The sequence below is a fragment of the Monodon monoceros genome, unplaced genomic scaffold (genome assembly GCF_005190385.1).
Source record: "Monodon monoceros isolate NGI ecotype Baffin Bay Population unplaced genomic scaffold, NGI_Narwhal_1 Super_Scaffold_3, whole genome shotgun sequence".
Lineage (NCBI taxonomy): Eukaryota > Metazoa > Chordata > Mammalia > Artiodactyla > Monodontidae > Monodon > Monodon monoceros.
This window is the reverse complement of record NW_021703780.1, coordinates 29,805,933-29,818,513: the sequence shown is the minus strand read 5'-3', so window position 1 is coordinate 29,818,513 and position 12,581 is coordinate 29,805,933. Positions and strand designations below refer to the sequence as shown.

Here is a 12,581-nt window from a genome sequence, read left to right as displayed (position 1 = left end):
ATTTCCTTCAAAGTTTAAGGTCTGCCCCTTCCATGAAGCCCTCCCTGATAAGTCCAGCACTCTTACCTTCAGTGCTTATTTGATACCATACATCATGTATTCTGGCGACTGATTCTCTCTCAACTCTAATATTAATTTCTAAATGCTTCATGGTGTGTGTTAATCCTTCCTTCTAGCCAGCAGGTCAGAGCCTCACAGAAAAGGCCCCCATCTTAGACTGCTTTTCTACCTCTCACAGCATCTGTACCCCAAGTGCAGTGCAGGCTCCATAAAGACTCATCAACCTGTTTATTGGAGATGGATTAAAGGGATACACAGGAAGGAACGGGCAATAGACCTGAGCTCATTCTTTCAGCAATACAATGTTTATTATGGAATAAGAACTCATCACACTTACAAGAGAACTGCTCAGCCTTCACCCTCATATCTTCTCAGTAAGCAGCCACCTTCCCCCACCCGAGACAACCCTCCCTGCTTTATTGTGGCAAGTTGTTTTGATTGAGGAGAAGGACCTTGATCTCTGTATCTGGGCTCCAGGCTTAAGGCTATGTTTGGTCCAAGTGGCTGGGGAGGCAGCATGTTCAGTCCTCAAAGTTACCGCAGCTTTGGTGGGTAACGTTGCCACAGAGACACCTTCAATGGGTTTGGCCATGGCCAATGGTTATTGACAGATTTACTGAGATTCACAAGCGCTGGTTATGAGTTGTAGAGCTTTTCCTAAACAGTTGCCATTTTAAACCAATTGATTCATATGAACTTGTAGCACAGATACTATTTATCGATGAGAATAAATTTCACTGGTGATTTCTATTTTGTGGGCATGACCACTCTTCTGTCTCACTAAACGCAATCACCCTATCTCTTATTTTTAGACAAGGGAATAAAGACCCAAGGAAGGGCCTGTGACCACATAAATGATTGGTCTTCATGCCACAGCTGAACCCAGGACGCTCTACAGTAGCACTGTCCTATAGAACGTTCTATAATGCTAGAAATGTTCCCTAGCTCTACTTTCCAATATAGTAGCCAGTAGCCACATACGGATAGCATGACTAACGAAAAGCATTTTTAAGATTTTTTCACTTAAATTAGTTTAAATTTAAATAGCCACACAGAGCTAATGGCTAGTGTTTTGAATAGCACGGTTCTAGAAGAACCAAGCCAGTTTATAGAGGCTTGGTTTATAGAGGGTTGCTATTGTAAATATAAAAAGACTCTCCACCAAATTCTTTCCTTCCTTGCCACCTTAGGAGAACAGGACAAAAATACTTCTGTAGGGGGAAGAAAATATGCAGTTGTACTGCAATTAACAAAAGGCACTCACGTCAGTTATTCATTACCACCTTACATACTTACCCTGAAATTGTTATCATTGAAACCTCAGAACCTTAGTGGTTTCCTAAACAATGCATTCTCTTGTTTATTTCAGCTGTTGCCATGTTACTGTTGTGCACCAAGTCCAGGCAATAATGAGAGGCTAGCACTTTTGCAAACCCACAGGCTCACAAAAGGAAGGTTCTGCTTATAAAGCATAAAAATGGGGCATGGCTTAAAGCTCAGGTTCTTAATCTTTGACCTCACAAGATTACACAAAATATTTGGTTTCAGGACTAAACTTCATGCTCCACTCACAGGGAGAGTCAACTCATATTTTTAAGGGAGTGTCATTTGGGAGCAGAGCTGCCAGTCAGTGCATTTTCCCATGTACACAATACAATTATACACAAATCCATTCTGGACACTTTGGGCCTGGGTATTGGAAGGTAGCTTAAAAACAGGATTCCTGGGACTCCCCTTGTGGCACGGTGGTGAAGAATCCGCCTGCCAATGCAGGGGACACGGGTTCAATCCCTGATCTGGGAAGATCCCACATGCTGTGGAGCAACTAAGTCCATGCACCACAACTACTGAGCCCGCGTGGAACAACTACTGAAGCCTGCGCACTCTAGGTCCCATGTGCTGCAACTACTGAAGCCCGCACGCCTAGAGCCCATGCTCTGCAACAAGAGAAGCCACCACAGTGAAAAGCCCGTGCACCACAGCGAAGAGTAGCTCCCTCTCACTGCAACTAGAGAAAGCCCGCGCACAGCAACGAAGACCCAACGCAGCCAGAAATAAATTTAAAAAAAAATTTTTTTTAAACATAGGGTTCCCTTTTTTTTTTTTTTCTGTTTTGTGGTACGCGGGCCTCTCACTGTTGCGGCCTCTCCTGTTGCGGAGCACAGACTCCAGATGCGCAGGCTCAGCGGCCATGGCTCACGGGCCCAGCCGCTCTGTGGCATATGGGATCTTCCCAGACCGGGGCACGAACCCGTGTCCCCTGCATCGGCAGGCAGACTCTCAACCACTGCGCCACCAGGGAAGCCCCTAGGATTCCCTTTTTATAGTAGAAAAGACCTCTTTTCCTAGGGTCATCCAAGGAACTCATGGAATCATCAGAGGCTTGAATGGTAAGGGGTTAAAAGATGAGAAGATGGAATTGTATTATGACTTATGTTGGTGAATGATTAGCTGGGACATTTGTTTTCCTGTCTTGTCATTACTCAGAACTTAAGGTACAAAATAAAGACTTTGCAAAAGACAACGTAGTCTTAAAAGAAAATAGAAAGATGGAAGGTCAGCAATCAGTCTTTGCCTGAAGGCCAACATACTTGCGATAGCTGACTCCTACTATATCACTTTAATGTCATTATCATTAGACTTTAGTCTAGTTGAACTTCATGGCTATATTCCAAACTCCAATTCAAACTTGACTTTAAGGGGCCAATATCTGGAAAGAAAGGAGAAGCAACCCAAGTGAAATGGGGATCTTAAAGTCAATTTTGACAACCTCCATTTCTGGCCAGGATGGATTAAAAGGAATCAGATTTACACTTAACAATTGGAAGATTTCTTTAAACATTGAGTAAAGCAGACAAACTTCACAAAGTGATGGTTTTCAGACATTGGAGACAGACAGCATAGAATCCAAATAGAGGCTGGTGGTCTTTCTGAGTTGAGGAGACAACAGAGTTTGGTGTTTCAGAAGGTCAAGGCAGCTAGAATTCGCAGATCTAAATACCAGTAGGGATGGAGTTGCAGAAAGAGAGAGAGACTGTGATAAAGTTAGATATAGATAGATAGATAGATAGATAGATAGATAGATAGATGCAAGCCATATTTGCACCCTATGAAAAATTAGCTCAAAATGGATCATAGAACTAAATATAAAACCTAAAGCTGAGAAACTTCTGGAAGAAAATATAGGAGAACATCTTTGTGACCATGGACTAGACAAATATTTCTTAGAACACAAAAAGCACAAACCATAGAAGAAAAAAAATTGATAAATGGACTTCATCAAAATCAAAATCTTTAGTCTTCAAAAGACACTTATGGGTGCTTCCCTGGTGGTGCAGTGGTTGAGAGTCCGCCTGCCGATGCAGGGGACACGGGTTCGTGTCCCGGTCCGGGAGGATCCCACATGCCGTGGAGCGGCTGGGCCCGTGAGCCATGGCTGCTGAGCCTGCGTGTCCGGAGCCTGTGCTCCGCAACAGGAGAGGCCACAACAGTGAGAGGCCCGCGTATCACCAAAAAAAAAAAAGACACTTATGAAAATGAAAAGTCAAGTCACTTTGTAAACTATTTCCAAAATATTTACCTGATAAAGAAATTGTACCTTGACCATATAAGGAACTCTTAAAATTCAATAATATGATAACGCTAAAATAACAATAATAAGCAAAATATTTGAACAGATGCTTCATCAAAGAAGATCTAATGATGGCTAGTAAGTACATGAAAAGATGCTTAACATTATTATTAGTCATTAGAAAAAATGTAAATTGAAGCTGCCATGAAAGATCATTATATATTTATCAGTATACCTAAAACTTAAAAGATTGAAAATACCAAGTACTGGAAAAGGAGCAAAAAGAAATCTTTTATAAATTCTTACAGCCACTTTGAAAATAATTTGAAAGATTTTTTTAAATAAGGTTAAGCACTCACTGACCATATGACCCAATAATTCCACCCTTAGGTATTTGACCAAGAGAAATGAAAACACAATCAACACAAAAGCTTATATGTGAATGTTTATAGCCATTTTATTAATAATAGCCAAAAACTGGGAAAGAATCCATGTCCATCAACTTCTGAATGAATGAACGAATTGTGGTATATTCACACAATGGAATACTACTCAGTAATAAAAAGGAACCACCTGCTGATATATGTACTGACACGGATGAATTCAAAAGCATTATGCTAAGAGAAAGAAACCACATACAAACGATTACAGAGTTTAATTCTATTTATACGATACTTTTGAAAAGGTAAAACTATAATGATAGAAAGATGTGTGTTTTCCAGGATTCAGGGTGTGGCTTGGAGGGGACTCATGGCAAAGGGTCAAGAGAGACCTTTTTGAGATTATGGAAATGTTCCATATCATGATTGTGATGATTGTTACACAGCTGTATATATTTGTTCAAAATTCATTGAAGAGTACACTTAAAATTGCTGAATTTAGTGTATGTAAATTATGTCCCAACAAAACTGACTCTCAAAAAAGGAAGGTACGTAATAGGATATATAGTATAATACCATCTGTATTAAATAAAAGGGAAAAGAGATAATTTCGAATATACAAACATACATATATTTGCCAGGATGTGTGTAAAATGTCTCAGGAAGCACATACATGAAAGTTTAGAATAAATCGCCTCAGAAAATGGAAATGGGATGTCTGAAGGAGTATGGTGGGGGAGAGACTATCTTTTGTACCTTTCAAATTTTGAACCATGCAAATGGTAAACCTATTCAAAAGGGGAGAAGAGTCAATGGGGCTCCAAAACCTGTTACTATTCAATATGAGTTGAGTCAAAATCCTGTTTCTGTGTGAGAACATCTTTTTCTTTGTTACTCACTATCTCCCTTTTCCCCCATTTAACAAGTCACAGGGCTGTCTAAGAGTATGTTCAGCATATAGTTCAGAGAGCCTCATGATAATATAAATTTAAGCTGGGGTGGGGGCGTGGGAGGGAGACTATTTTACTGTAGAGGAGAATGAAGCTTCCACGCTCCGCAGGTTAGAACCAGTGGGGGCTCTTGGGCTCAACTTATTTCAACTGTTTATTTTACAGTTGAGAAACCTAAGGCCCAGAGAGTGCAAACGACTTCCCCAACATTGCATGGTTACCCAGTGTCAGAATCCAGATGCGGACCTTGCTCCTAAGTCCTATTACAGAGATAATTTCAATAAAGCAGGTGACTTACAGCACATAGTTCAAAGAAAACATTCAGGTAATATGAATTTCTCCTTCTCTTTTCTCCCCCATATCAGCTGGCTTCTTACCATGACTTACCATTCACCCATCCCCCATCCCCCATCAATGGATGCAGGGACATAGGGCCTTTGCTTGAAAATGCTGATCACATTTCCCAGAATACACTAATAAGCTTTCCCTTCAAAAAAGAACTTAACTACTTTTCCCAAAACAAGTTCAGTTTAATTCAATTTGAAAAATATTTATGACTATGGGCCAGCCTCCACACTAGTGGTGGGAGTACAGACACAGGTGAGTAAGATGTAGCTAGAGAACACTGGGTGAAGGCTACCTGAAGGGTCAGTTCAGTTTGTCCAACATTTATGGAGCCCCCTACGACAAGCCCAGCACCCCACAGGACAATGCGTTGTGGAAATAAGAAAGACATCATCCATTCCGTCAAGGAGCTGACTGTCTGGTGAGTTACCCTTTAAAAAATGGGAGTCCAGAAAAGAATCCATCATCCGTGTCACTGTCCCTCTCCCCAAATATTCTGATTGTCAGCCCCATCCCAGTCAGTTGCCGTTCTTTCTCCCAGTATTGACACTACTCACCTCCTCTTGGTCACTGTGTTTGATCTGTTTCATGTCTATTGTCAGAACAGTGTTTGGTCAATTATATAGATGCAGAAACACAAAGCTAGACCCAGGAACCAGGACATGTTGAATGAGCTACAGCCACACTGTTTCCGCAGGCCATTCCTTACACTGTTTCACACCAACCGCTGTGGGAATCCTCAAGTCCTTGGACTCAAACATCCCTTCTAAGCCCAGCAAATGACATTAAGCACTCAGTGGTTGGCTTCCTGCCCAACTTCAGGGTGATGCTAGGCACGTGCCAGGCGGTCTCATGAATGCTGCAGAACTAATGAGATGAAGGTGCAAACAGTCCACTGAATTTTCATAGAACCCCTTGCATTGGGTGGGATATGTGGATCCCAGGAGTGGCTGTCCATGTCCAGAGTTCCCATGCTTCAACTCAACCCAGTCCAACCTTCAGGGGCTGTATGTAGTGGGTTGAAGTGTTCCTCCCTCCCCGAAGCTATGCCCAAACAGACTTGTAAATGTGACCTTATTTGGAAAAAGTGTCTTTGTAGAGTAATTAAATGAAGAATCTTGAGGTAAGATCATGCTGGATTAGGATGGGCCCTAAATCCATTAACAAGTCTTTATAAAAGAAAAGAAGAGAAAACAGATACAGAGACGCAGGAGAGAAGGCCATGTGATGATGGAAGCAGAGATGGGAGTGATGCAGCCATAAGCCAAGGAATGCCAGGAGCCACCAGAAACTGGAAAAGGCAGGAAGGATTCTCCCTTAAAGCTGTCAGAGGGAGTGTGACTCTGCCTATACCTTGACTTCAGAGTTCTGACCTCTAGAACGATGAGAGAATAAGTTCCTTTTGTTTTAAGCCACCAAGTTTATGGTAATTTGTTACAGCAGCTCTATGAGACTAACACAGGGGCTTGGAGCACCGTTCTCATTACAGCTGCAGGCCCCTGGGACAAGCCTTCCTCCCCTCCCCCGCCATTGCCCTGAGCCTCCCTAGGAGTAACTTATTCCCTCCTTCCTTCCTAATTCAATCATCATTTAAGTAGCCATGGACTGTGTATATGAAAATGGATAAAAGACAGATGCTCCTTCAGTGAGAGAATTATAACATTAAGTGTTATGGGCTGAGTTATGTCCCCCCAAAATTCATATGTTGAATTCTAATCCCTAGTGCCTCAGAATGTGACTGTATTTGGAGACAGGGTCTTTAATGAGGTAATTAAGGTAAAATGAGATCATTAGGGTGATCCTAATGGTATCATTAGAGTGGACCCCCTAATCCAATATGACTTGTGTCCTTATAAGAAGAGGAAATTAGGACACAGACACACACAGAGGAAGGACCACGGGCAGACACAGGAAGAAGACAGCATCTACAAGCCAAGGAGAGAGGCCTCTGAAGAAACCAACCGTGCCACACCTTGATTCTAGCCTTCTAGCCTCCTGGAGAATTCTGGAGACTTCTAACCTCCAAATTGAGAGAAAATAAATTTCTGTGTACTTTGTACCACCCAGTCTGTGGTACTTTGTCATGGCAGCCCTAGCAGACTGGTACATTGAGGTAAGACCCACCCCAGCCCTGCCTGGAGGGGCCAAGAAAAGCTTCTGGAAAATGTGACGTCTCGGCTGGGTCTGAAAGGATGGTAGGCTATCCCAGGAAGGGAGAGCACTGAAAGAGAACAGCTTGAGCAAAGACCCAGTGTCATGAATTGGCATGAAGTATGCAGGGAAATACAAGTCAACATTTTTCAAGGCAAAGTGTGAGTGAAGAATAGCAGGTGATGAGGTCTTGGCTAAAAGCCTGATGAGGCATGAAGACCCTTCTGTACATTCTCTCATGCCAGCCTTTTTCCTGGGGGCAGTGGGGAGCCACTGTATAGCTTGAAACAGGGAATGGTGTGTTCAGATGCCATTCTGGTGACTATGTGGGGCTTCTTAGGAGGAAGATAAGTCTAGAGGCAGAGCGACAAGTTGAATGACTGTGGTCAAGATGACCATGGCCAATGGTGTCCAAGATGGAGAGATGAGAACACATTAGGAGGTGAAATTGACTGGAATGTTGGGCAGTAAAGAAGCAGAAATCTAAGTTACTAAAAAGTTTTAGTTTGTACAGTTGGTGACACTGCCCACCAAGGTGGTGGGATGAGGTGTGGTTGAGTTAGCAGTCCCTCTGGGGAAAAAATGTCCGAAATTTCCCTTGGAAAATAGGTGGATTCTAATTTGGTGGTATGTATTTCAGAATATCACATCACCTTCCTTTTCAGAGTGGACATAATCCCCCCATGATGATTCAGGTAATGCGTCTTTATTACTCTTTTGTCAGTGTTCTTTCCCATGGTTTCTCAAGTTGCTAAAAGGCTTAGAGCAAGCGGCTGACTCCACGGAAAGGACAGGAGTTAGTTGGGCTGCTCAGTCATTCTCCCCCTCCCACATGGAGACACAAGGCATGAGGACCCAGGTAGGGAAGCGCAATGCATCACAGAGATAGACAACAGCAAAAGATCATGGACCCTCCTGGAAGCAGCTTCCACAAAAAATTTGCATGGAGTTTTAGAATGATCCTGAACCTCCTGTAGCACATTCACGAGCATCCAGCACCCCAGGCTAGGAATGCCAATAGGAAGGAAAGTGCCCTGGAAGCGGCGGGCTGGTTAAAGCCCTGGCTTTGCTACTAATTTGTCATCAGCCTTGGGCAAGTTATTTGACTCATCTGGTTTTCAATATTCTTGTTATAGCACTAGGATTCTGTTCTCTCTTTGATTGATGGCGTTGATTCAGAGAGCAGAGTAGTTCATACGGGCACCTAGAAAGTGATTTTGGCTTGATTGTTCCCTAATTAAGTGGACATTATGACAAGAAGTAGAAATCTTTGTTCAAACCTGCCCCTTGTTCCATACTTATATGTTTCAAGGGTTCCACGAAAGCATAGTTGGGCACACGCAACTGGCTCAGACTTCCACTTTCTCACAAACGTTTCCAAGGACATATTTGATGTGTGCTTATTACTGACATTAGAGCAGGCTGTTCCTAGGGGTTGTAAACAGGGAGCCCCTTGCAGGGCTCCAGCTATCTCCAGGCATCTAAATGTAAAACTTTTGAGTAGTCCAGCCAGGCTAAGACAGACCTCACAAACACATTTTTTTATTGGGAACTGTACTAAAACAACATCAATCAAAACTTTGTGCCAGGGCTTCCCTGGTGGCACAGTGGTTGAGAGTCCGCCTGCCGATGCAGGGGACACAGGTTCGTGCCCCGGTCCGGGAGGATCCCACATGCCGCGGAGCGGCTGGGCCCGTGAGCCATGGCCGCTGAGCCTGTGCGTCCGGAGCCTGTGCTCCGCAACGGGAGAGGCCACAACAGTGAGAGGCCCGCGTACCGCAAAAACAAACAAACAAACAACTTGGTGCCAAATCCACATTATCCCTCTCCCCCAACCAAATATAAAGTACCTAGATACCCATATAGATAGTATATAAATCAGCATCACGTTTGGTAACTTTTTCCAGAAATTTGTCTGTATGAAATCAAGGATCTAAATACTTGGACATATTCAGACAGACAGCTGAATGAATAAAGAACTAAAAAAGGAGGTAATCATTATACACAATGTATTTACATTCAAATGCTTGAACTAATCTTAGAAATGAAAGTTGGTAGATGTCTGTTTTGTCCTGTTCTACACCAACAGGTGGAAATACTTTTTAATTTGCTTATCCATCACCCTAAACATTGCTCCGCTAATGATATTCTCTTCCAAAACATTCTGTTACACTCAGTTGCCTTCAGGATAAAATCCAAGCTGCTCAGTTTGCCATGAAAGACGATACCTAATATCTTGTAATAACCCATAAGGGAAAAGAATCTGAAAAAAATTATACATGTATGTATAACTGAATCACTTTGCTGTATACCTGAAACTAACACAACATTGTAAATCAACCCTACTTCAATAAACAAACCAACAGCAAAAAACCCAAAGATAATAGGAGAATAAAAAATATGATTTAAAAAAAAAAAAGACTGTACTCCTGGCTCTTCGGCCTCAGCCTCTGCTCTGTACCAATGTGGACCTTGCCTCCATTCCAGCCAAATATATCTCCTCACATATACGTGCATATGTGCTGTGCCTTTGCGTCTGCTGAGACTCACCACCCGGCATATCCCCACTGCTCCCCACCTGAATCAGATCTCAACATGCAAATCTAGCTGCATGTCCCTCATTTCCTCCATGCGATTTCTTAGTTCCTCGACTGAGACAGTGAATTTTTGTTTGCCTCCAAAGCAAATGGACTCAGTGTGTTGCTTATGAAAACTCCCAGGAAGGACCCGGGAGGTGAGGGGACCTATTCTCACTTGTTCTTGGCTGAGGAAAGAGTCTCAGACCCCAGGTGGTGGCAGAAAAGGAAGGAAAGCCTATGAGTCAATAGGAGTGTAAAGACTGAGCATGCCTCTCAATACAGAACTTAAACATTTCCCCACAATATATGTATATTTATTCATTTACAAATTATATTAATGTACTACTGCAAGAATACACTGTACATGTGATGAAATATATAAAATAACATTTAAGAGGACTAGGTTAAATAGAAATATTGCTTAATATTTTTTATCCTAATTACAGTATTCTAACAGCCCGTGGATTAGGTTGAATACTCTATTCGGATACCATGACCCCTGGAACAGCATCAGGCTCCTGTGTTACAGCAATAATAACAAGTTCTACTGACACTTCTGTGACTCTTTCCATTATGCTGAACCAAATTATAGGGAGTCACTCTTTTAGACAAAAATACTCCAGGCTATGAGTCTAAGAAACATTTATCAGGGCTCATATGTTGCCTGACTCTAGAAGGACGCCGTTTATATTTTCTGTGAACGGGGCCCCCTAACTTTGCTCAGTGCACAACCTGTGCAACTCTACATGGGGACTCTGTGAGTGCCTAATCAGAGACAGACCCTGAGGATGCCTTCCAAGGGACAGGCTTCACGTGAGCTGAGGGTGGAAAGGCGTGTTGATTTCCTGCTGGCCCTCCCTACCACACCCAAATCTAGAGACCCTAATCACTATCAAGCGGTCTGCTCAAGTGGATAATAGATGGTGCCAGACACGTGACACTGATACAGAGCTGGAGCCACATACCCTGGTTAAAGACTGTAAGAGCTGGAATGGACTGCACTTCAGAGATGAGGAAACTTGGGTCCAAGAATGTTTTATAGTGAATCATTGACAAAGTCGTATTAGAATTTCCTGACCAGTGCTCTTTCCACAATATTACACCGTCACATTAATATCAGCTAGCAGAACATTTATAATGTCTAGTAACTATAAGGCATGGTGCCTAAAATAAAAATTGTTATTTTATGGATGGTTCAAATTCATCACAATAAACAATAATAATTTAGCCTCCTAAATATTGAGCATTTACTATACGTCAGATACTACACTAAGCAATTTACATGGATTCTCTTATTCAATCTTCATAACCACCCTATGAGGAACATATCATTATGACATCCATTTTACCAATGAGAAAAGTGGTAAACAATTTAACAGAAATTAATGTGCTAAGCCAGGATTCAAACCATGCAACCTGACTTGAAAACGTGCTCTACAGCATACATATATATACTGCCTTCCATAATCAATGACATCAATTATGTGCAGGACAAATGGTGTTAATTTGTACCATTTTTCTTTGCAACTGTCATCGTCAGATTACTTTTTTTCCTTTGTGTTAAATACCAGAATATTTTTTTTCTCTCTCTCTCCCTCTCCATCTCCCTCTCTATCTCTTATCTCTCTTATCTCCATCTATATCTCTATCTCCTTTCCTCCCTCAGTCTCTGTCCCTCTCGTCCCTCTCTTTCTTCCTCTTCCATACACACACACACACACACACACACACACACAATTAGGAAAATGTCTACAGGTCCTTCAATTTTAGCAGAAAGCAGCAAGAAATTCTTATAATCCTATCAGCAAATTCTGAACTGACAACTTCTCTTGGTTGCCTTACGACATGAATTGCAGCTCTCACTGGAGACTTTTCCTTCACTGGATCTCAGCCAATGACCAAGAAGCAGTTATTTCTTTCCTCTTATTATTTTCAAGAATTGTGTTTCTCTGTCTTTGCCCACAGGACAGTGCACTTGGGTTGTGCTGCATTCATCTCTTACATCCAGTACGTGGCACGTAGTATCTTGTAAATGTTGGAAAGAAAGAAGGAAGGAAGGAAGGAAAGAAGGAAGGAAGGAAGGAAGGGAGGGAGGGAGGGAGGGATATATGAATGACTGTGAACACATTTTCTGGATCATATGTTCCTGGAGAAGAGGTCCACAGGTGAAGTGAGAATAACATCTCCATTCACTCAATAGCTCTTGTCTAAACCCCTAGAGTCAAACTTAGCTCCTTCCCTTCCTTTTACTACACATCAGACCCACCAGCAAAACCTCTGGGCTCTCTCTTCCCAACAATCCCAATCTACTTGGCACCAGCTCCACTGTTGTCACCATCGTCCAATCCACCGTCCTCCTCTGCCTAGTTTTTCAAGGGCCTCCAACCTGTCCTCCCTGCCTCTACCCTTTCTCTGCTGTAGTCTATCATCAAAAGGGCAGTCAGAATTTTCCTTCCAAAGCCCTCTGATGACTCCCCTTATCACTCAGAGTAAAAATGGAAGCTCTGGGCTTCCCTGGTGGCGCAGTGGTTGAGAGTCCGCCTGC

General features: G+C 42.5%; 1 protein-coding gene across 2 annotated transcripts in view; it reads right to left on the bottom strand.

Annotated features, from left to right (window-relative positions):
• Nucleotides 1-12,581, bottom strand: part of CLIC5 (chloride intracellular channel 5) — a 171,281-nt gene that overhangs the window by 146,523 nt on the left and 12,177 nt on the right. The window lies entirely within an intron of this gene.